At 26.8% G+C, this 23174-nt stretch overlaps 1 protein-coding gene across 2 annotated transcripts in view; it reads left to right on the top strand.

The window, feature by feature from the left end:
• Positions 1-23174, top strand: part of LOC107448572 (zinc transporter ZIP3) — a 198475-nt gene that overhangs the window by 114476 nt on the left and 60825 nt on the right. The gene's annotated exons all lie outside the window — the stretch shown is intronic.

Here is a 23174-nt window from a genome sequence, read left to right on the forward strand (position 1 = left end):
TTTTGCTCCGTAACATTTTCCAGTAAAAATGGATTTTACGGTAAAAAGTACTGTAATTTGAACTGTACCGGAATTATTTTCAGTCTGGGAGCAACTGTACTTAACACAAAAAGTAGCAACAATAAAAAAGGACATTCCTTTGAAACATTCCCTGGTGTATCACTTTACTAAATGTCAAAGAATTACCTGAGATATTGGTAATGTTTCACTACAACACTTTTGGTGCAAAATAGTTTATCCCATTTCTGATGTTAAGATTCATTAAATGTTTTTTAAATGTTTTTACAACTGAGAAATGGTAGAAAGGTGGCTAGTTTTTGTTTCTTGCTTGTAGCTCAACTCCTAATTTTAAATTGATAAAATATTTAAGTCTAATTTATGCAATACTAAGATTGATAATTTCTTTAATACCGTTTAATTTCTGTAAATGTATAATTTTAGCTTTAAAACTAAATAAAGACTCATCAATTTTTGTTTTCATTAAAAACAATATTGTTTCAATTATGTTAAACATTTTATACATGTATGTAAATAAATGTAAAGCCATCCATTAATTTCTTTAAAATGCTTTAATTGGTTTTTAAACTGCATTTGTTTAGTGAAAACTAAAATCTGTTTTTCTATTAATTCTATCTTAAAACAATTATGAACCTTTAATCTGTCCCAGAAACATTTCCCTTACCTCAATCGTGTGATGGAGTTTTTTTCTTTTTCTGATAATGTACTAGAGTCAGTTTTGGAACCAAATGCTTCGAGTATTTTGTTCTAAACTGTTCTAAAAGTTACTTTCAGAAAATTAAATGAATGATAAAATAAAATGAAAACTATAATCCATTAACTTAAATTATAACATTTTTGCTAATCGTTTCTTTCTTTCATCGCTTTTTCAGGTCTAATTTTTAATCTGTGTTCTTTCAATAGTTCAATGAGAGGATATTAATGATTTTCGATCTACGACTTTATTTCATGCATTTTTATAATTTCTTTAAAAGTGAAGAGATATATTTTCCTAAGTGAGTATTACTCTAACTCGAAAAATTCCAGACTCTCCACTTCGAAAAATTCCTAAATTATTTTTAATAATTCAAAAATAAATATAATACTTGAATTTATCTTTTCTAATCTCTTTCAAACTCTCATCCATCTTAGTCTTTAGCGAGGCATTCCTTTTATCAGTACCTATCATAAATAATGAAATTACTTCCAAAATTTCTATGATACAACATTGAAATTAGGAAGATAAACGATTTTATTTGACTGATTGACGAAAAATTTTAAATTGATGGACTCTTAAAATGAATAGAGACAACTTGAGTCGAGTAATAAATGATCCTTACAATATTCTTAATACATTTTAAAGGATTATAAAATTTCCCACCTTTCAAACTTCAACTATTGAGCCCCTATCTGAGTCACTTTATACTATCCCGTCTTTATTTCTGTCCATTGCTGTGCAACTCTCTTTCGAAGTGACATGGTTTGATTAATTTTTCCTCTCAGAAAAGTTTCTCTGAAATTCATTTTTTTTCTAAATGAAAAATGGAACAAGATCGCTTTTAAAAGATTCTCCTTCGAAAACCAGGAACTTTGCAAAAGCTTAGCATTGAAATCGAGAGATTTAATTAATGGTACAACAGCTTCCAAATAATACGTTGGCTTTATAGTTTCATTCAACGAGACAAAATTGAAGGAAATTATTTTATGCAAGATGTATTTAACAAGCTCTTTTGATGGCTTTTAATGCATTTCTGTACGTATAGTTTAATATTCTTAAAATTCTGTCTTGCCATTGAGAGAAAAAAATGTATATATTATAATGTAATATTATATCTCTTTATGGTACTTCAAATAAAACATTTATGTTTATTTAATTGACAATTCATGAAGATTATTTAATGTATTTTAGATCTGAGCAATATTTTTCTCTCTTTATGATTTCTAACGGTGTTTTAAATAAAAATTACCAGCAACGATAATACAATGATAATTATTTACCATAATAAATAGCCAACACGATAACATCAAGACTATAATTTTGGAATATACAGTCCTTGGACAAATTATTAGACGCACTATAATATTCTACGTAAAATCTTTATTGTCGGGTGATACTATACAGCTTTATTGTTTTTACGCGACTGAAACCGGTTTGCACGTGTTTGCGTTCGTGTATCAAATGGTTAAATTAGACTATATATAATATAAGTTCGACGATTTTATAAATTAGACGATATACTATATAAATATAGAATAATTATTATATCAGGTATTATATTAGTAAATTATAATAATTAGACCAAATTATTAGACGCACTGTAGTGTTTTAATAATTACATATTCTGCACGAGTTTATATCTAATAATTTTTTATTTAAACATACATGTAATGGGTTTTTATCTAGGAGATTTTTTATACACTTTCTATTTGTATTTATTTTTGACCTATTGAATTACAATGGTAACCAATTGATACGCGAACGTAAACAAGTGCAAACTGGTTTCTGCCGCTTAAAAACAATAAACCTGTTTAGTATCACGTAATAATTAAGATTTTACATAGAATCTTATGCTTATAGTGCGTCTAATAATTTGGCCAGAGACTGTAGTATACTACAGTGATCTCCATTGCTAGCGATATATTCCGCGTATTATCGTCAATGATACATATGGAATGCCGTATTATCGGAAATGTGGACAAATTTTCTTTCGTTTATAAAACTATTAACCAATGTAAAAATAATATACTTCGCTGAATTTGAAAAATCGATATTTCCTTACAATATATTACCATTCAATTGGTATCAGCACATTTGTTAGTATTTAATGTGAGTAACTAGTTCTGAAAATTTTATTGTAGCAAGTTAGTTGGTGCCATGCAATGAGAAAAAAAATATAATTAAAACTACCAGAATATGGTTTTACCAAAAAGCTGAATAATTTTTACTGAATAGCTTTGGTAATAATTTTGGTAAAATTATCAATAAAATATAGTAATGCGTGATAAAAGTTGGTGAACGTGAAAAATATTTATAATTTATCGTGATATCTTAGAGAACGATATGAAAACCACCTATTCGTTTAAATTCGTTTATCAGGTTTGTATTTTTTACTAAATGTGGGGTAATAAAAACTATAATTTTGAAAATCAGAATTTCGGGTAAACCGTTATAATATGAAGAGAAAAATTACCATATAAATGGTTTAAATAGCGTATATTTTTACTATATTATCCAGAATTATATTTTTTTACCAGCAATGTCATTATCTTAGAGTACGGTAATTTAACCACAGTTTTTTTCTTCGTCTACTATTCTGATTCCAACTGAAATGCCTATATTATTAATAATCTGTCAAATAAGAAAATTATCGTAATGATAGTCCATTGCCCTAGTTGCTAATTATTGCTGATATCTATCTTAGCAACGTCGCTGTATTATTTCTGTAACAATTGCAAATCTGATAGTTTTGTAACTGCCACGGAAATTATTTAAAACAACATAAAGTTTAAATAATCTTAGTGGCATGTAGTTGAAATTTTACTTTCATTTAATTCTAACAAATCGTTACTATGATTTAAAGACACAATGAATGAAAACGGATAACATAAAAAATTCAAAACCGAAAATTAATGTCTATGTCGATAATTAATATCTATTAATGATAATTAATGTCATACATAAACCATCAATTTAATAATCAATCCCTCATAAAATTAATTCTTTTAATTCAATTAAATGAATGAACTGAATAATTAAATTACTAATTCAATAAACACTTTCAAGTAATTCAAACAAATCGTTAATATTATTTAGGGACACACAGAATGACAAAGAATTAAAAAAAATACTGTACATGAAACATTCAAAGCTAGACAATTAATGGCTGCAGCGAAATTTATATAACCATCAATTTTGCAAGTGATCCCTCATAAAGTTTTGTTCTAAAACCTCATTATTTTAGTATTTTTTCTTTAATCCATCTAATGTTCAGGAAAATTTTCTTTCTATTGTGTTCTCCATGGTATAAAAAATTTCATTGTTAAGTAATTTGCATAAATGGACTAAATTTTAAATAGATTTTAAAAATAAAATGTAAATTTGCAGCTAAAATTTTTTTTAAGATTTCGGAGCTTAAGTCAGCCTTCAACAATGGAAACTTTTTAACTTATTTCTGATTAATGAGATTTTTTAGGTACGGCTTTATTCTTTCTAATAAATGATATATAGCTATTATACATATTTATGAATAGTAATGCCTTTTGGAATTAACTGTCTCGTTTGCTGAAAGATAAAAAGGTATTCTTTCGTTAGAATGGATTCATTAATTTTTCACATTGAAAAATTAGGTAACAAGTAATTTTTGCATATTATATCAGTGGGGATTAAGCTTTGAAATCTATGAATAGGTTTTAAGATAAAAATATATGAATATTTTCTGACTAATTTCAGTTTCGCGCATGTTAATGCTTTCATGCATTATGTCAAATGACAAACGTATATAAAATAAAATATTTTGAGGATATTGAAACACATTTTGCTCAATTTGAAATGGAGTTTTCAGCGCATATTACAGTTAAATTTTGGTTTCTAGAAAAAATTTAATATGTTCAGCTGAAAAAATTTAGTGAATTTGGTTGAAATTTAATAAACTTGCTATGAAATTCTCAGAACATATTGCGGTTAAAATTAGATTCGCTGAAATCATTCAAAATATTTATGTCTATTATTTGATCAGAAATATTTAAATTTTTACTTTCTTAAAGTTGTTTTTTCCTGAATTCTTATACACGGTACCTTGAAAGTGGGGCAGATGAAGTCACATCCAGCTTGTTGATAGTTTAAAATTCATTATTGGCTTTTAGAATTCTTTTAAATTTGTTTTCTGCAAAAAAATCATCGTAATTATATTGAACACTTAATATTCCTTAATTTCAAATATTTGCAGTTCTGTTTGGGTAATATAATATTGGTATTTCTATGAGTATAAATTTATTGACAACAAAAAATTTAATCTTATGCATGTCATTACATACCTTTCTTAATTATTTTTCTTCGTTTTCTCTTTCTTTTGACTATGCATATATATATATACATCCATTGCTACTTATATTGAACTCTAATCGAGTTTGAGAACAAAATTAGCAAAAGTTTTTATTTTTTATTCTTAAAAGAAAATTATTCGTATTATTATTATTATAGAAAATTATTCGTATTATTATTATTATAGAAAATTAACGTATTATCATAGAAAATTAACTATTTTTAAATAATTAAATTTAATATTTCTTTTTAACTCTGAGTAGTCAAAAACTATTTTTGGTTGGCCAGCTGAGAGTTACTTAATCTCCTAAAAAAAATTTCTTGTAGAACTCTTTTTTCCCCTCATTTTTTTAGCGATTTTTAGAGTAAAAACAATGAAATAAAAAATATACGATCACAAGGAAAATATTTATTTGAAAAGGTGTTTACAAAATTTCAACTAATTAGGACCAATATTTACGTATAAAATTTATAAAATATAAGTATGTCTTAAAGCCAAGAATGGTAGCAACTACTTTACACCAAAAGGGGTATAGTGAAACACCAAAAGATAATTTCTTGGTTTAGGCGTTGTTAAATGCCAGGAATATTCCTTTTCACTACTTTTGGTGCAAAGTAGCTGTCTCCATTTTTGATGCTCAGTAATACTAAGAGTTATAATAACAATAAGATGTGTGATACACATAAGAGTCAATAAAGTTATTTTTACCTCATAATTTGAAATAAAACATGTTAAATAGGATTCATATACACAAATTCTTAAAATACCACTAGTTTGTAAATCAAATATACGCATAACATTGAGAGAATATTGAGACAATTTGAATCCGGATAAATAATCCAGAAGCGGATAGAAATTAAATATTTAAAAAAATATTTAATGTACTGACAGATACATAAAAATTAAAATATAATTATCCTTATTACGCAACTAAAAGAACGCTTACATTTTGTAGCTGTTGTTTTTGAAGATGTTTAGCAGCAGGTAAAACAGTAACAAACTCACGACATTTCGTACCTGGTTATAAACAATCTATTTGCAATATCTATAAGCCGAAATTGGCTTTTTCTGGAAGCGAAAATGATTCGTGAATGGTGTAGATTCAATTAAGTCTTGCGTAAAAATTTTCAATCATTGGTTTGTTGGTTCTAATACCATTTGCCACACAGGCAAGCATGCTTGGTGAAACTGAGCAAATTTAAGGCAGAGTGCGCGATTCCTGATTTTCAGTGGCGCCATCTATGGCCAAGAATTCGACTTCGCCACATAATACGTCACACCTGTTTATAAGGCGAACCCATTCATACATCTATTCATTCATCCACAGATCGTAATTTTGACCTGAATCAGAGAACGATCGATCTCCAATCCAGTACCCCCAGAGGTTTTAACTTGTTATGGGAACATGGAGGACTTTTGTGATTCGACAGCTCAATCGTTGGTGTTTAAGGTTTATTAAACCCTTTAAAGTGTATATAAAAGTTCAATTTGATGTTAACTTGAAATTAAGTGTTCCATCTCACAATTTTTTGGGATTTTGCAACACCGAATACGGAAGTTTAGTACAATAATTCCTTTCTCACTCTCTCTTTAGCAATAAAGGTTTTTTGAACTTTTCTCAAAGTCGAAGTTTGCTCGTGATCAGTAAATAATGAACTCAAAAATTCATTTTTGAAATACTGTTCGAAAATATAGATTAAAAAAAACTAGTTTTAAAAAAAGCAATAAAGGTTTTTGAACTTTTCTCAAAGTCGAAGTTTGCTAGTGATCAGTAAATAATGAACTCAAAAATTCATTTTTGCAATACTGTTTGAAATATAGATTTAAAAAAAAACTAGTTTAAAAAAAAGTCCTAGCTATTAAGAAAAATCTTGTTCAAATTTTAAGCAGCAATTTTTATCCGGTGTTGAAAACTTTCTAAATAACCTGTACTTAAAATTCTAATGGTTTTCACTTCAGTGTATTATGCGCAAAAGTAAAAATATTATTTCGTGCAACGAAAAAAATATATAGTGTATAGTATAATTTAGTCGACTTAGCATTTTAGCATACAACATTTCTTTCTTTCTCGATTTCACAATATTTTTGCTCGCCTGTTTTTGAGCCATCATTTATTCAAAATGCACATTATTCAACTAATGAAGTATTTATGTTAAGTGTTGTATTCAATCACGTACTGGATACTCAGTCTCATGTCCAAAATTGTCTAAATTAATGTTAAAAATATACGAAAGGTGATTTCCCTTAACGTTTGGTTTGAGATAAGATTCATTAGTCATCAATGTAATTGAGACCATAACGTCATTGCTGTACATTTATTGGTATAACTCATTATAGACCTTCCAATATAACTTATGAATTTCATATAGGATAAGTGGGGTTTTGCTCTAAGCTCATGAACAAACTTTTCCTAATCTGTCTATTCTAGTAATGAATGGATCTTGAAATTAGTAAACGCTTTCAGAAACATGGTGTAGTTGCAGCTCGCATTAATGAATATTTATTTGCGAAAAGCGAAGCAGTATTTAAATGAAAAGAGAACCTGTCAGATAAAGACGTGCATTCTATTATAATGCGGGAAGTAATTTGGAAAATTGAATTATCCTACCTAGTTTTCTAAAAACTGGATCATGTTATTCAAGAATTTTTAAGTTTTATTACTTAATTTTCTAAAAAGATATCGAGTTGCTATATTCTGTATAAATGTCTTAATTACTCAAAGGTTATTTTAATTATGTCGAAATATTAAAATTCTTTTGATTTTTCAACAAAAACAAATGAAACCGTATTGAGTCTTTTTTATTTAACTGTAGGACTTTTTGTAAACCAATGATGAACGCCAAAAACGTAAGTGTAGAAAAGAAATATATGGTACGTATTTTATATATATCAAAGTACAAAAATGTAAGTAAAGCACACTCGCAACAGCCAGTTTGTCGATCAAGAGGGACATTGGATGCACCATGGGTTAAGTTAAAAGAAAATTATAAGAATACCTTAAAATTTTTACCTGCATTTATACGGATTTTGAAGCTCTATGAACTGTTCTGTACAACTGAAATCCGATTAATAAGGATTAATTAGATTTTAAAACTGTTTTTATTTATTTCATGTGTGTGTGTGTAAACATTAATTGCAATCCCAAGTGCGTTTATATTATCTCTATTTTGATTCTAAAAGCATTTATTATGAGTGATCTTTACCGAACAACCAGAATATTTATAATTTATTATTATTATTATTTTAATATTTGTTTTATCTTAACCGAAATCTTTTAATATCTAAGCTGTTACCCCAATTGGCGCAAGATGGTAAAGTAATTTATATCTTTTGGTGCAGTTTGATATGAATTTCAAACATCTGACTCTGTCTTTATTTATTGAAAAAAATCAACTGTAGTATCCATTTATAGCTGCCTGCTAACGTCTCCAGGTAGATCCATTTATTACTTACATTAACTTTGCCTGTTTTTACGTATAACTTTAAAAAAGATACTTAAATCCTTAAAAAGATGCATTTGACACCTATTCTGTATTGAAAGACAAATAGTTATCATTTTATTTTTATTGTAATCAAATTAAAATAATTATATACTGGCAGAGACTTTTGTATCCCTCTGTGTCTAAAATCATTGGTCTCAAAACCTAAGAATTCAGCTTAAATAATAAAAAAATTATATTACCGAATCCTTTGAACATGTATGTTAAAAGCCTAAAAATTAAATTGTATAAATTAATTAAATTAATTAATGACAAATGAGGACAGTTATTATTCATTATATTGAGTATAGTACACTTTGACAAACATACAAACAGAACTCCCTAAAATATTTTGAATTATTCAATAAAAAATGCAAATGGTTAATTCAATAAGTGTTGCTAAGTGTTGTTCACTGAATTGCAAGTATACAATTATTTCCGACTGTCATCATCTTAAATTGTACGCCTAAAATTTATTATTAAAATTGCATGAAATTGTGAAGAAAAGATTCTTCTGTCTCTTTGTTTATTTCTCGTTATATAAGCACTTACAGATACCAGCTAAAAATATAACTTTTTTATCATTTAATTTTGTAGGAAAAATAATGCAGATTTTTTTAATGTAGATTATTTTATTTTTACTAGATTAAAATCGTAAATTCATAGCTTTTATCATATTTAATTTAATTTTACCGTTATAAATTTTAAAGTTAATGAAATTAAAATTCATAATTTAATTTTATATGTATTCGCAAACTTCCTGTAAGCAAAATATTTCTATGTTTTGATAGGTAAGATCAAAATAAAATCTAATGTTAGTTGAAAAAGGAATATATCTCCTTAAATGGAAGTAGTTTTGTAATAATTCAATAATTATTTTTTCCTTTAATGCGTAAAACTAAAATAATAATCTGCATACTTTTCAATAAATATTTTTACTTATTAAGAACAATTTGTTGTCATTTATTAATATGTTTGTGTACTTAAATTGTTTGGATCGTTAGGGAATCTAAAAGATTCAGGGAATAAATGATGACTGAGCAAAAGTATTTCACTGTTATTTTTTGTCTTCATGCGCTTTCTTGAGATTATCAAAAATATGGTAGTAATTAGGCTTAGAGTTGCACAACAACGCTAAAAAATTCAGCGCACAATAAAAATTGCAGGGTTCTTAGTTGTCCTGCTATACTTTATTTTCCTGTTAAAGAGCATTTTACCATTTTTTATTTTTTGTTCCGATATTCCTGATTTTTGTGCATGTTCAGAACATCGCATTTTCTTCGAATACAAATAAAAATCTTAAAATAATCAATCTAAAGAATCGGAAGATTTGGATTTTCGATCCAAAATCTATTTATTTTTATAAATAATACTAGTAAAAATAGTAGTAGAATTTGATACTTCATATTGAGAGATCGTCCACTATGTACATTGTTCAGACATCTGCAAGATTCATTATTTAAAACTTTTTGGAAATTCTGAATTTTAATAAAAAGGTAAAGATAAGATAGAACATCAACTAGCAATTTTATAATATTAAATTTTTATGGTGATGAATTCAGGGGACATACGCTCATTTATTATTTTCAGCAAATGCTATAGCAAATGCTAAACCAACTTTTTAGGCACTTTGGGAAAATTTCTTCTAAAGGTAGCTAAATTTAAGTTCCAATATATTATTCTTTGTCACGTAAATTTGATTTAAAGTTATTTTCCGCATCAATACATGCAGTTGATTCCAAACTTAATATGAAACTCTACTTTATTCCAGCTCCTGTGATAAAACTTGTAAAATGTTGGCAAAATTACCAAAAAATTCTGAAAGCTGTAGTTTAAATGCCTACCACTCTATAAAATAGTTTGCAAAAGGCATTGCTCGAAAGGCATTGCTCGAGCTTTGCAGTTTCACAATTATTGATTCTTCTCTTTCATCAGAGTTTCGAAATAATAAGGTAATAATATTGAAGAATATTTAAATGGTGAATTGAGGGATCCTCCATTGAATTAATTTAGCAAAAAAATGTTAAGTGGCATATTCGTTGTGTTTTTGAACAAGAGTGAGAATTATAAACATTTTAACATCCTGTGATGCATTACAAAAAGTTTTGCAATGAAGTAAGAAATGTTGTTGAACTCGCCAAATATATTGATGGCATACGAGTTAGGACGCAGTTTTGTCAAAATTTTGAGAGCCCGTGATTTGTCAAAAATCACATGACTTTGTGTCTGAAATATAGTCCAAAAAATAGAAGTACTGCTTAGGAATCGCTGATTTGTAAAAAATTAATGTTTAACTTTTTGAGAATCTGACACAATTAGATATGTTGTAAATCTAGACAATGCGCATTATGAACCTATCAGTTTAATAAAAAAAATTTTTTTGGTATCACTTTCTAACATACTTTAAACTTTTTTAATTTCCATTTGTCGTCATTTGTATATCAAAAAGTCATTTCAGAAAAAAAACTTGGAAGTTAATTTTATTTTCTTATTTTAAATTTCATTAAATTTGTGAAAATATTTCATAATTAGATGCGTATATCTTTAAAAAATTTACAGTTAAACATTTCTTGAACAATTCGCTAAAAAGATTAGTGAATAATTTTCTTTAAAAATTTAAAAAAATTTTTATATAAAAATATTAAGACGAATCCAACATTTATTCAAGGTCTCGTTGCATTCTGTGTCATAGGTTGTAGAGGAAATAATTTATTGAAAAAATTACATTTTTCGCAATTTGTACAATAGATGAAAAGTACAACCATTTTTAAAAATATTTGATGTTTTGCGAATAAGAAAATTCACGAGTGACTCAAAATTTCTATAGAAATAAAAATAAAAGGTCAATATGCATTTCCATTTGAGTATTTATTTACACGATTCATTCATTATCGCACACGTATTATTTACACGTACATTCATTAATTATTGGACCTTAAATTAAAATTTGATTATCATTAGTGCAACTTTTATGTTTGTGCATACAGCCTCACTTAAAAAATCGGAAACACAAAAATTTGTCATTTTAGGATATTTTCTTTCCATTTATGAATACCTACCATATATGAAGATATTTATTTACGAACACCTGTTTTTGGGCAATGTTTATGTATCGTGTCTTATTAAGTTTATTGAACGCAGTGGCAATATTTTCCAAAATTCTGCTAGATACATCACGTGATATTCATTAAAGTTAATCTTTTCTTTATCTATAAACTACTGATGTGTACTCAATTGTATTTAATCTTAAATGGATATTTATTATCAAATAAATCTTTCCACCAAAGTTTAATGTTTACAGCCTATTCGTGATTCCGCGATAATAATAACATCTACTGCTGGAAATTCTTTATAAACTGAAAATATAGATTACTTAAAGTTGTTTTCACAGGTTCTGTTGTTGCATGAAATGTTACTTTTTGTTTTGAATAATGGGCGTTTTTAGTAACTGTTGTAAATTTTCAAAAGTTACTCATGACCGTTAAGTCAATCTTTAGTCAAAATCTGAACTCAGTTCACAGATATGTTTCCACTAATGAAATAAATATGTAAAAAAATAGTTTGATCTCTTCCCAATATTCGATTTTTTTTCTCGAAAAAAAAATTCGAAATGAAATAAAAGGTTAGGAATGTGATATCTAAATAAGAAAGATACCCAAAATGTCACTCGAGTATCAAGATGAAATTAGTATCAATGGTAAATCATGTATCAATAGTAATATTAATTCTTAAAAACGTAAAATTTAAAAGATATAAAAATAATATGTAAGAATATAAAAATATATAGAATCGGCCTTAAAAGATCATTAAAATCACGAATATTTATAAGCATAAAAAGCACTCTGAAATACCTATTTTTTATCAATACAGTTAACTTAATAAATTTTACAGAAAAAAAGAATGCATTTACAGTTTGCTAAAATTAGATGTTTAAATGTCGGAAATTCGAAGACGGTTACAAAAATCGTGTAGTGGATATATATATATATATATATATATATATATATATATATATATATATATATATATATATATATATATATATATATATATATATATATATATATATATATATATATATATATATATATATATATATATATATATATATATATATATATATATATATATATATATATAACTTTTATAACGAAAGTTTGTACATGCACGAAATTTAAAATCTATCTCTTATTTGGCATAAAGATTTCAATATTAAATAGCTTATAACTAAACAAATGATTCGAAGAAATAAACACAAATTACTTGATCTCAAAGTCAACATGTGCTTAAAAATTCATCTTGATTGGAGCGGGACACTTCAGGTGAAATCATTGTAAGTTAAGTAGTCCTTGTTAGTTAACAATTTTCAACAGCTAATTTGTATTTAGCTGTTGATAACTATTTAATGCTACTTGTACAATTCCCGTTTCATCTTTGAACTTCGAGGTACATCATAAGCTAAGATGGATACTAATAAGGATAAATGAGAGAACTAATTTCTATTAATTGAAATAACCATCATACACTCAAAACCTAGTCATAAGAGGAGGTTTGATGTGCGCTGAAACGATCATTTTTATGATACAAGGTAGTGATAATTATTGTTAACGTTCTCATAACTCTTATGGTTTGGGAAAGCCGGAATTCCTTTTATGAATAATCAATTTATAAGCAAATCCTCGGTATTGTTAAGATGGAAAGTTAAGACTTCAAAGAGATATCCTTTGGAAATGTTAATACTTCAAAGAAAATGTCTGCAATATGGCTGTTTTGTTGCATTTATCAAACCTAATAACTGATAATTTAATCATAATGTGTTCGTTTTACTACTTTGAGTGATAAAGTTTGGCTTTTTAAAGTTTGGTACAATTCAATGATACGTATTTTTGCATAATAAACTCATGTATGATACATATTTTTAATATATCTATTTAAGTTTCTATAAATAATTAATAACAGCAAATAAGTTAGAGCTTAAAAAATAACAGATTTAATAGACACTGGGAAGAAAAAAAAGTATGGTCAAAACTTCCAGAACGTCTAAAACTTTACTGTGTTTCAAGCTCTATGGAAACACCAAAAAGCTCGGTTGTCTGGGTTCAAAAATCACTTTAATCTTATTATCCAAAACGAATTGTTCTTGTTTTAATCTAAAAATGGTCATCTTCATTCACATTTCTTTGATTAAATTATAGTTAGTAATCATTGAGAAAAAAGTGTGGTCAAAATTACCAGAATATGGTACAATTCCCCGTTTTTCTGTCCTAATGGGATCACCGAAAATCGTGGTAATTTTTACCGAAGTGCTTTGGTAATGATTTTTATAAAATTAATAATAAAATATGGTTTTATAATATGCGATAAATTTTAATAAATGTAGTAAAAATCAGTAGTTTTATCATGATATCTTAGAGCATGGCATAAAAACCATTTATTCAGTTAAATTTACTTTTTAGTTTTGTGCTTTTTACTAAATATGTGGTAATAAGAACTACAATTTTTAAAACCAGAATTTCTGGTAAACCGTTACCATATTAACAGAAAAATTACCTATCGAATGGTTTAAATACCGTATATTTTGATTTTATTAACGAGAATTATACGTTTTTTTACCTAAAATATAATTACCTTGCAGTACGGTAATTTTTTTCCAGAATTTCTTTCTCCGTGTATGATCAGTTGTTTTTTTTAATCCTTGAAAATAAGTTTTCAGTATAAAAATTAACATTTAAAATAATTATGAACATTTCTTTAAAACTCCAATCTTCTTATTTGCTTTAAAAACACCTTGAGATATATTTAATGAATTTCTTATAATGTGTTTCCTCCTTGTGGATAAATATTGTATTTATTAATAATTTTAAATTGATGCTTCATTGAAAATACAATAAATTTCGATTTTGTATATTACTGCCAAAAATATCCGGTGATTTTAATTACAATTATTTGAATATGAAGAAAATTATTATTTGAATAAAGATAGAGAAATCTCTGCTAATGTTTCCCAAACATAACAAAAATTTCATCCTTCAATATAAAACACAATTTATTATTATAAGTTATCCATATAATGTATGAAAATATTTTCATATAAGACATAAAAGAATATAAGTTACAAAACTGCGCTGAATATTTCAGGTTGAAAATATTTTTCATTCTCTTCCGTTTTAGAAATTCTTTTCCGTAAATAAAAAAAGAAATTCTCTGTTAATGTTTCCCATATTCAACAAAAAGTTATTTCACCTTTCGATATAAAACATAAATGAATATAAACAAACAAAACTACAAACTTTTTACAGTTTTATAAATAGTTCCTTCCAATACTCATCTCAAAATACTCATTTCTTTAACAATACTCATGCTCTCTTTCCCAAAATGTAAAGGAAAGCAATCCGCTTTCTTTTCTTTCCATCCATCTTGGAATAAAAGCTGTTTTATCGCTGGTCTTGAGAAATTCCGAAGAAAATATAAAGTCGTGCTACATTTTATGTATTTTCACCTAGAATCAAAAGCCGAAGCACTTGTCTTCCTAAAATCTCTTTTCGTTTTCTTTGTTGGCTGTATGTGCAGCCTCATTTATCACAAATTTTATTTTAAAGAATCACTTCCTCTAAATTTTTCATTATTCGAATAGAAAAAAAATCAGGTAGTACATATATTACTCATCAAAGTCTGTCAGTATTCATTTCAGTAAACTTTCTTTAAGCAATTATTTATTACAATATGTTTTTATTCTTAAAATGTATTGAAACTACTTTTTTATAAACTTTTTTAGAAATTTCTGGTTAAAAAATGGTAAAATGACAATTTATTTAGTTGTTATTTTACAATATTTCTAACAAAACAGTCAATTAACCATAAATAAGATGGTATTTAAACTGTTAAGAGGAAAAAACCGTTTATTAACTAATTTCTCCTAATACTGTTAAACAGCCAAATTTTCGTCGCACCAAGGCCTACCTAATGTCATTTAGTTCTTTGCAGCTGGGTACATATTATGGCCAAGAGGGCTAACCACGTTCCGCTTCTCATTTGATAAAACACCACTCAGCCACAATCTAATTCCTGATGTCCCTTACCTACTAAAAAGCTGAGCTCTAATGTCCAGTTAAATTACTTTTTTACGGTTTTGAAACCATGCTAGTTGTAAATAGTTAAAAAATGTGTAAAGGTAAAAAGAAATTTATTTACCGTACACTTTACTGGTAATTGGATGGACAAATTACAGCCAGTTATTTTACCGTAATTTTAGAATGAGAATTTTTGCAGTGTATCAGTACGTAATAAAAGTATTGATTTTTGTATGAGTTTTAAAAGGCTTAACTGCTAATAATCTGATAAAAAATATTATTACATTTTTCCGCAAAAATTATTCAAATTTTTCTGATATCTAACTGAAATTAGTTTTATTTTTAGGATATATTAAAAATATTAATAATGATTTCGAAAGAAAAAATATGGCTTATTGTCTGCTCAAATTTATATCTTAATCAAAAATATATCTATATGAATAAAGGCAATATCATTTGAAAAGTTCTACTGACTTTACTAAAAAGTATAAAACTGAAACATGTTTAATATGTAGTAAAAATTATGTTTAACCTCTTAAGAATCTACTGGTTTCGCTCAAAAAATAATGATTTTGCTCATTTTGCTTCATATATTTGAACAAGAAAAACTAAAGCCCCGTTTTTGTAAATTAGATTAAAAAAATTACATTACACTAAGATTAAGATTAGAAAATAATAAAATAAGATAAAAATAATTAAATAAATATTACATTAAAAAATAATAAAAATAATAACAAATATGTAAAGTGTAAAAAAAATTTTAAAGGTAAATATGACGCTGAGATTAAAAAACTATGCAAAATTTACACGCTTTATGCAAGTCGTAAGATTTTTTTAATCAAATATTGAAAAAAGAACAGCTTTTTTGTAGGACAAATTATGATCTGCAAGATAGTTTTTTCTTTGATTATTTAATCAACAATCTTTTTAAATGCTTTTTTTAGCATACCCATGTTATGTATTAAGATTTAAAAAATTCCTCCCATTACAAACTTATTTTGTCAAAAAATTAATATTTTAGCATTTTTTTCTCTAAATATGGTTGTTAGAACCCCAAAAAAATCTCACCAAGTTATATCAACTATCAAACTATGAGGAGAAAATTATGAAGCTTAATCTCTACACGTAAAAAAGAATGCTATTATTTAAATGCCATTCTTTAAGATGCTCCTTTTTTTCCAATTTTATTTTCTCGAAATTTTATCTAAAACTATTATTTATTGGAAAATGATTATACCTAGTAATAACTTAATAATAAAGTATTACTATTATTAACGTTACTGTTAATATCTGATTTAAATCAAAGTGAGATTTACATAATAGTTCTAAATTTTAAACAGAAACTTGGTTTTTTAGAAGAATGTCATCAAGGTATATCCATTATTAAACTCAAAGCTGAGAATTTTGAAGCTTAATATATATGCCTAAAGGAGAATGCTACTATTTAAATGCTTACATACCTTTGCTATTTAAATGCTTACATACCTTACATACCTTTTTTTAATTTGATTTACTCGCAATTTTATCTAAAAACTATTATTGACTTAAAAATGGTTATATTTAGTAATGTCTTAATAACAATAAGTCAAAGTGAGAGTTATATACTAGCTCTAAATTTTAAGCAAAATCTCAGTTTAACTTATACGTCTACCTTAAAACTAAAATTACTGAGCCCATTTTGACCTAGCGTGACATCGCGGGAATTGTGAGAATTCCTCTGATTTCAAAAGGGACTGTTTTCACATTGAGCAAATGATTATTATTCTTTTCAAAAGTCAATAAGTAGCTAACAGAAAAAAATATTCATTTAATTAAAAAAAAATTATCACCTCTTTAATAAGACCTTTTTTTGCCTCACGGTATATAAAAAAATTCAGGGTTTAATGGATTCATTTGAAACTAAATTTAAATTTTTCATATATCTTAGAGTTTAACAACACTACTCTTATTTACTACGAATAAAAGATTATTAAATAGAATGAGTAAATACGATAGCAAAGCTGAGTAAAAAAGATTAAAATACTTCAGTATAGGGAATTTTTAGAAGTCCGCTTAGCCAGTATAAACTAGTGCATTTTCCAAGTCATTTATCATTTTAAGCGATTCACTGGTGATGTAGTGTAGTTAGGAAAATATTACCTTCCTCGATTAAGAGCTTGCCTTCCATCTAAGGTTATATATAGTTTAAGGTAAAGTGTTTCTAAGCTCATTCAACCATACAGAATGTCTAGTGAAATGATGTAGGGAGATTAAAGTATAGAGGAATAAAAAGACCTGTAAGCTTGAAATAAATACTACTCGAGTTGAAACAAATTCACCTTTTCCGTGTTTAAGATTCTATGTTATGAATACGAATTTTGTGATATACTTTCCTTTTTGTATCGTGTTATAAAATCTTGACTGTTTACTTAAAATGCTCTTTTTTCTATTTCTTATTTATTTCTTTTCTTTTTTTTGTTAAATGTGTTTAAATGAATAATAATTGTATTTGAAAAGTTTATTATTAGAATAATAATGTACGAAAAATAAAAATATCAATCAAATATTGAATTTTTGATCACTTTTGTAATTACAAACAATTTGCAGTTACTTCAAGTAATAATAAGAAACGGGCTTCAAATAATAATAAGAAAAGTAAGTATATTGTTTACAAATTTAAAATCATAATGTTTTATTTTATTTTAAAACCGTCGTTGAACAGCCGACCCAATTTTGAGTTTACGACTACAAATGTTTTACTATGTAGCCTTGTAATTTTGAATTCGATCCAGAAGACAACGTAACTCCTGAATGTATTGAGAATAATTTAAGTTCGCGATGGACTTTTTTGATGAAACTAATCCTTATTTGCGTCACATGGAGAGGAAAACAACGAAAACCTCCAACATTTAGCCTAACAACAAGAGGGAAAATCATAATGATGAAAAATAAATAAATAATTTCGATTAAAAATTAAGGAAAAGTATACACATTAGAAGTCGTAAATTAAGTTTTGAGTCAGGAAAAAAACCAAAACGTTATCAAATTCTGACGACTAATGATTGAAAAAAGTGAGATTAAAAATACCAAAACCAATTTGAAAGTGTGCATAATAAACGCTACGGAACGTGATGTCTTCTTTTCAATAAGAAACTGTAACTGTTTATTTGATTTTACATGCAATCAAACTGTGCCAATGGTCGATGTTTAATTCTTTTGGTTATGGATTAGTTTTACTCAAAAAGCTTATTTTTGAAAGCTCCGACGTCTTTTGGGTTCATTTAAAAATTGCAACATGACATGTAAGTAGTTTCACAAAACCCACTACATGTATAAGCTGTTCATAGAAAGTGACAAAATGTACTAAAACACACGGGAGAACAATTTTTTTTCTCTAATGAATGTGCTTTTTTAACAGATCTTAGATACTTTCGTATAAGTATTCTGCAATCGGTTTCCCTCTCCAAGCTACAGTTTTTTTTTAAATTACATTTTATTGTATTTTTTGTCTAAGTGCACAAGTTTAAAAACGCTATGCATAACAGGTAGTCGTATAAAGACGGCAACACTCTTGCACTTTGTCGGGATAAAAATTGCATACGAACCCATGCCCGGAAATATACTCATTAGGTGATAGGGCTTTTTCCCTATTATTAACTGTTTCTTTGTATGCTTCTGAACAGATCATAATAGAGATGCGCCCCTAGCAGCGTATGACGACATTTAAGGGCATGTGTTCCTATGCAGTTTTAATCCTGATACTTTGCTTTAACTCCCCTAGAAGTTTGTCACAACATTTATGCAACTTTCTGTTACATATAACGCTTGTAAATTTGTACATTTCGACAAAAAATAGACTAAAAATTTTATATATATGTTAAGAAAATGTCATATATATGTCAAGAAAAATTGTAGTTTTAGGAGCAAACCTAATTTCACATTTAGAATCCCCACACCCGAAATAGGCAAGAGCAAGCATTTGTATAAATGCAACCAAAAATTTGTTTCCCTGTGTTATAATAGCAAATACATCTATCAGAAATCTTTTTTAATATTTTCAAAAAAATTCATGACAAAAGACCAACGAAAGCAATAAAAATCTAAAAATCTAAACTAAAAGTACTTTACTAAGTCATTTTTCTCTTAGATATTATGAAACTTAAAAAAGTATTAACCTTACATAATTGCTCCAATTTGTTGAACAGAAAAGGCTATACTTTTCCATAAACTTACGCTAAAAGTTTATTTTAAAAAAAGATACTGTAAGCTGATATTTAATTTCAGTAAAAGTATTAACTTTTCAATTAATGAAATGAAATAAACATTTATGCAGAAACAACTACTCAACTCCGAGGAAACTAATTTTTATGTGTTCTGTGAAAGCAGAATATTGATTCCGTATCGTTTTGAAACTCTTGCCAAAAGTATAATCACCAACTCTCATTATCCATTCCTTCCATGTCTATCTTTGTTTCAAACTTATGTGATGTGGTACTCATTTATCCTTCAAAACCTTTTAGTGATCACCTTATACTCACATATTCGAAAATGCAATTCTATTATTTAGAGAATTTCTTTCTTTATGCCGATTTATTTTCCATTTCATCCTTCACTGCGTTGAAGGTTTCATCTCACTTTTCATCTATCGTTTAATTTATGTAGATGAATAAAAATTACTTGCTTAATAACAAAAGGAAAAGAGAATATTATTATATATTTTTTCTTTTGACTGCATGAATGATATTTGAAAACTGAAAACTTTTTCTTCATATATAAAATCTTTAAAAATTGGGCAAATAGAAAATGAATTTACTCTTTACTAATTCTTCGACATAAATTTTATCGATCAACATTTTTGGTAATATAAGAAGAAACTTTTCATCATTTTTTTTTAATATTTTACTGAGTTAGCTAAATGTAATTCCATCTCATTCTTCACTGCGTTGAAGGTTTCATCGCACTTTTCATCTATCGTTTAATTTATGTAATCGTTCAATTATGAACAAAAATTACTTGCCTTGTAACAAAAGGAAAAGCGAATGTTATTCTTTTTTTTTCTTTTGATTGAATGATATTTTGAAATTGAGAACTTTTTTTTGGTATAAAATCTTCAAAAATTGGGCAAAAACGAATTTACGCCTTACTAATTTTTTGACATTGTTTAATTTTGTTGTTAACATTTTTTGTAAAAATACGTAAGAAATTTTCATCATTTTTTTTTATATATTTTATTAAGTTGGCTAAAGTGTAATTCCATTTCATCCTTCACTGCGTTGAAGGTTTCATCTATCGTTTAATTTATGTAAATGAATAAAAATTACTTGCTTACTGACAAAAGTAAAGGAGAATATTATTCTATTTATTTTTTTATTTTAACTATATGAATGATATTTTATAATTGGAAACTATTTCTTTAATATAAAATTTTTAAAATTAAAATTAGTCAGAAAAAAACTGAATTTCCGCTTTACCAATTCTTTGACAATGTTTAATTTTATTGTCAACATTTTTGGTGATATACGTATGAAATTTGTATCATTTCTTATATATTTTATTGAGTTGACTAAAACAGATCGGTACATTCAAATTCTTTCTGAATTATAATATTTGATATGATATACAGCGGCGTGCTAAAGTCTTCGCCCACTATATTGTTACTTTAATTTGATTACAATAAAAAATAAGATAAAAACTATTTTTTAATACTGCATAGTTTCTATAAGCAACTTTTCACCCTTTGAAGCAGAGTTTTTGTCAAGCATATTTTTCTTACTTTTTATAATATTTTGTATTAATTTAAGTCAAAATAAATTAAAAATGTTGTATTTAGCATTTTAATAATTTATGGTTATGAAATACAGTATGAAACACTGTAGTCTTCCAAACACTGCTAGCTTTGAAACAATATTTTTTAAAATTTGCATTTATTTACAGTTATTTAGATCCAACAGTTATTCACTAATGAAATTTCTTTAATTTACAAAATCAATTATTGTGTAACTTTTTGAATATGACAGAAAATTTTTTTCAAACTACTTCCTTTTTTGATTTTAAATTTTAGTACAAATATAATTCTGATTATCTAACAGATCTTTTTAGTAACTATTTAGCTGGGTTTTTTTTTTATAATTAAAAAATACCAAAATATATTTTTCCCTGTTATTAAGGTGCCAGAAAAAAAAAATAAAAGGGACACCGGTGTCCCACCTGTGACAAAAAGTTAAGAAAGATTTTTGCATCTGTTTAAAGTTACACGCATAAACAGCTAAAATCTGAGAGAAGTTATTAATATGTATATTGACCGGAGAATTTAGCACGCCTCTGTATACAAAGTAAAATATCTGATATTTCTTTCTAATGTATAATATTTGAGAAAATCATTTTTATACTATACTAATGTGTAAATTTCGTATCTATCAATCGTATCTATCATCTATCAAAATTGATAATTATGACTTAGGTTTTTCAAAAATGAGAGCTTATTTTGTAATTCATTGTCTGTGATTTATATATTATCATGCGTGCACTTTTCCTATAATCTCTGGTATAATTTTTCAAACTTGCATTAAATATTTTTTCCGTATTATTGTATCTAGATAATTATAAATTGCGATAGTGCAAAATAATTCCGATTTTTTAATTAATTTAAATTACTATCTACACTGTAAAAAAAATTCCGAAACGTTTCTGAATATAAGGGCAGCTACGGTGCATGTAGTTTTCAAAAACGTGTCTGGATATTTCGAATCATTCTGAATATTTCAGAAATATTTTGAATAATTTCTTGCTGTTTCGGATTTTTTTTTTAAATTTTTGAAGCGTTTCAGAAACCTTGTGGGGCTAGGCTGCCAACAATGTCAACCGTTATCTATCAAAAGATTTCTCAAGATGGAACCGATCTTTCTTTATTTATAAAAAATTGGGCACCTGGGCTGCGCAGAAGGCCCATAAAGGTGGAACCGAATTAACATGTCTCGTATACTAGTGAATTTGAATTTAATAGTTGTAGTGGTAGCTACGCTACACTCTAAAACTGCATCGGCGTCAATGCTATTCAATTTCCTTCTTTTGTAAATAAAAGGAATGTTTTTCAATTGATCGAAAATATGATATTAAGTTCTCTGAAATTTTCTGAAATGTTTATATTCAGGAAATCAGGTTTATATTCAGGTTCAGATCAGGAAATTTTTCTGTATAATCATTTAAATTAAATATAAATGCATACTTGTACAATATATTCTTCGTATAATGAACAGCAACATCATTGAAACTTGCTGCAAATTCGTAAGAATTTGTCTCGAACCATATTTCAGTTAAATTAAAACCAAATTATCGTGTTGCCAATGCGTAAAGTAAAAAAAAGGTTAGTTTAATTTGGCTAGATACCTAGTTTAAAAGTAAATTTAAAAAGCGTTATGGCTCAAACACCACGACATTTTAATAGTGTTGTATGTGATTATTCTTTACTATTATTTTGAAATATTGAAATACAAACATATTGGAACCGATCTTTCTTTATTTATGAAAAATTGGGCACCTGGGCTGCGCAGAAGGCCCATAAAGATGGAACCGAATTAACATGTCTCGTATACTAGTGAATTGGAATT

The sequence above is a fragment of the Parasteatoda tepidariorum genome, chromosome 11 (assembly GCF_982258835.1).
Source record: "Parasteatoda tepidariorum strain Cologne lab strain chromosome 11, Ptep-v5.0, whole genome shotgun sequence".
Classification (NCBI taxonomy): Eukaryota; Metazoa; Arthropoda; class Arachnida; order Araneae; family Theridiidae; genus Parasteatoda; species Parasteatoda tepidariorum.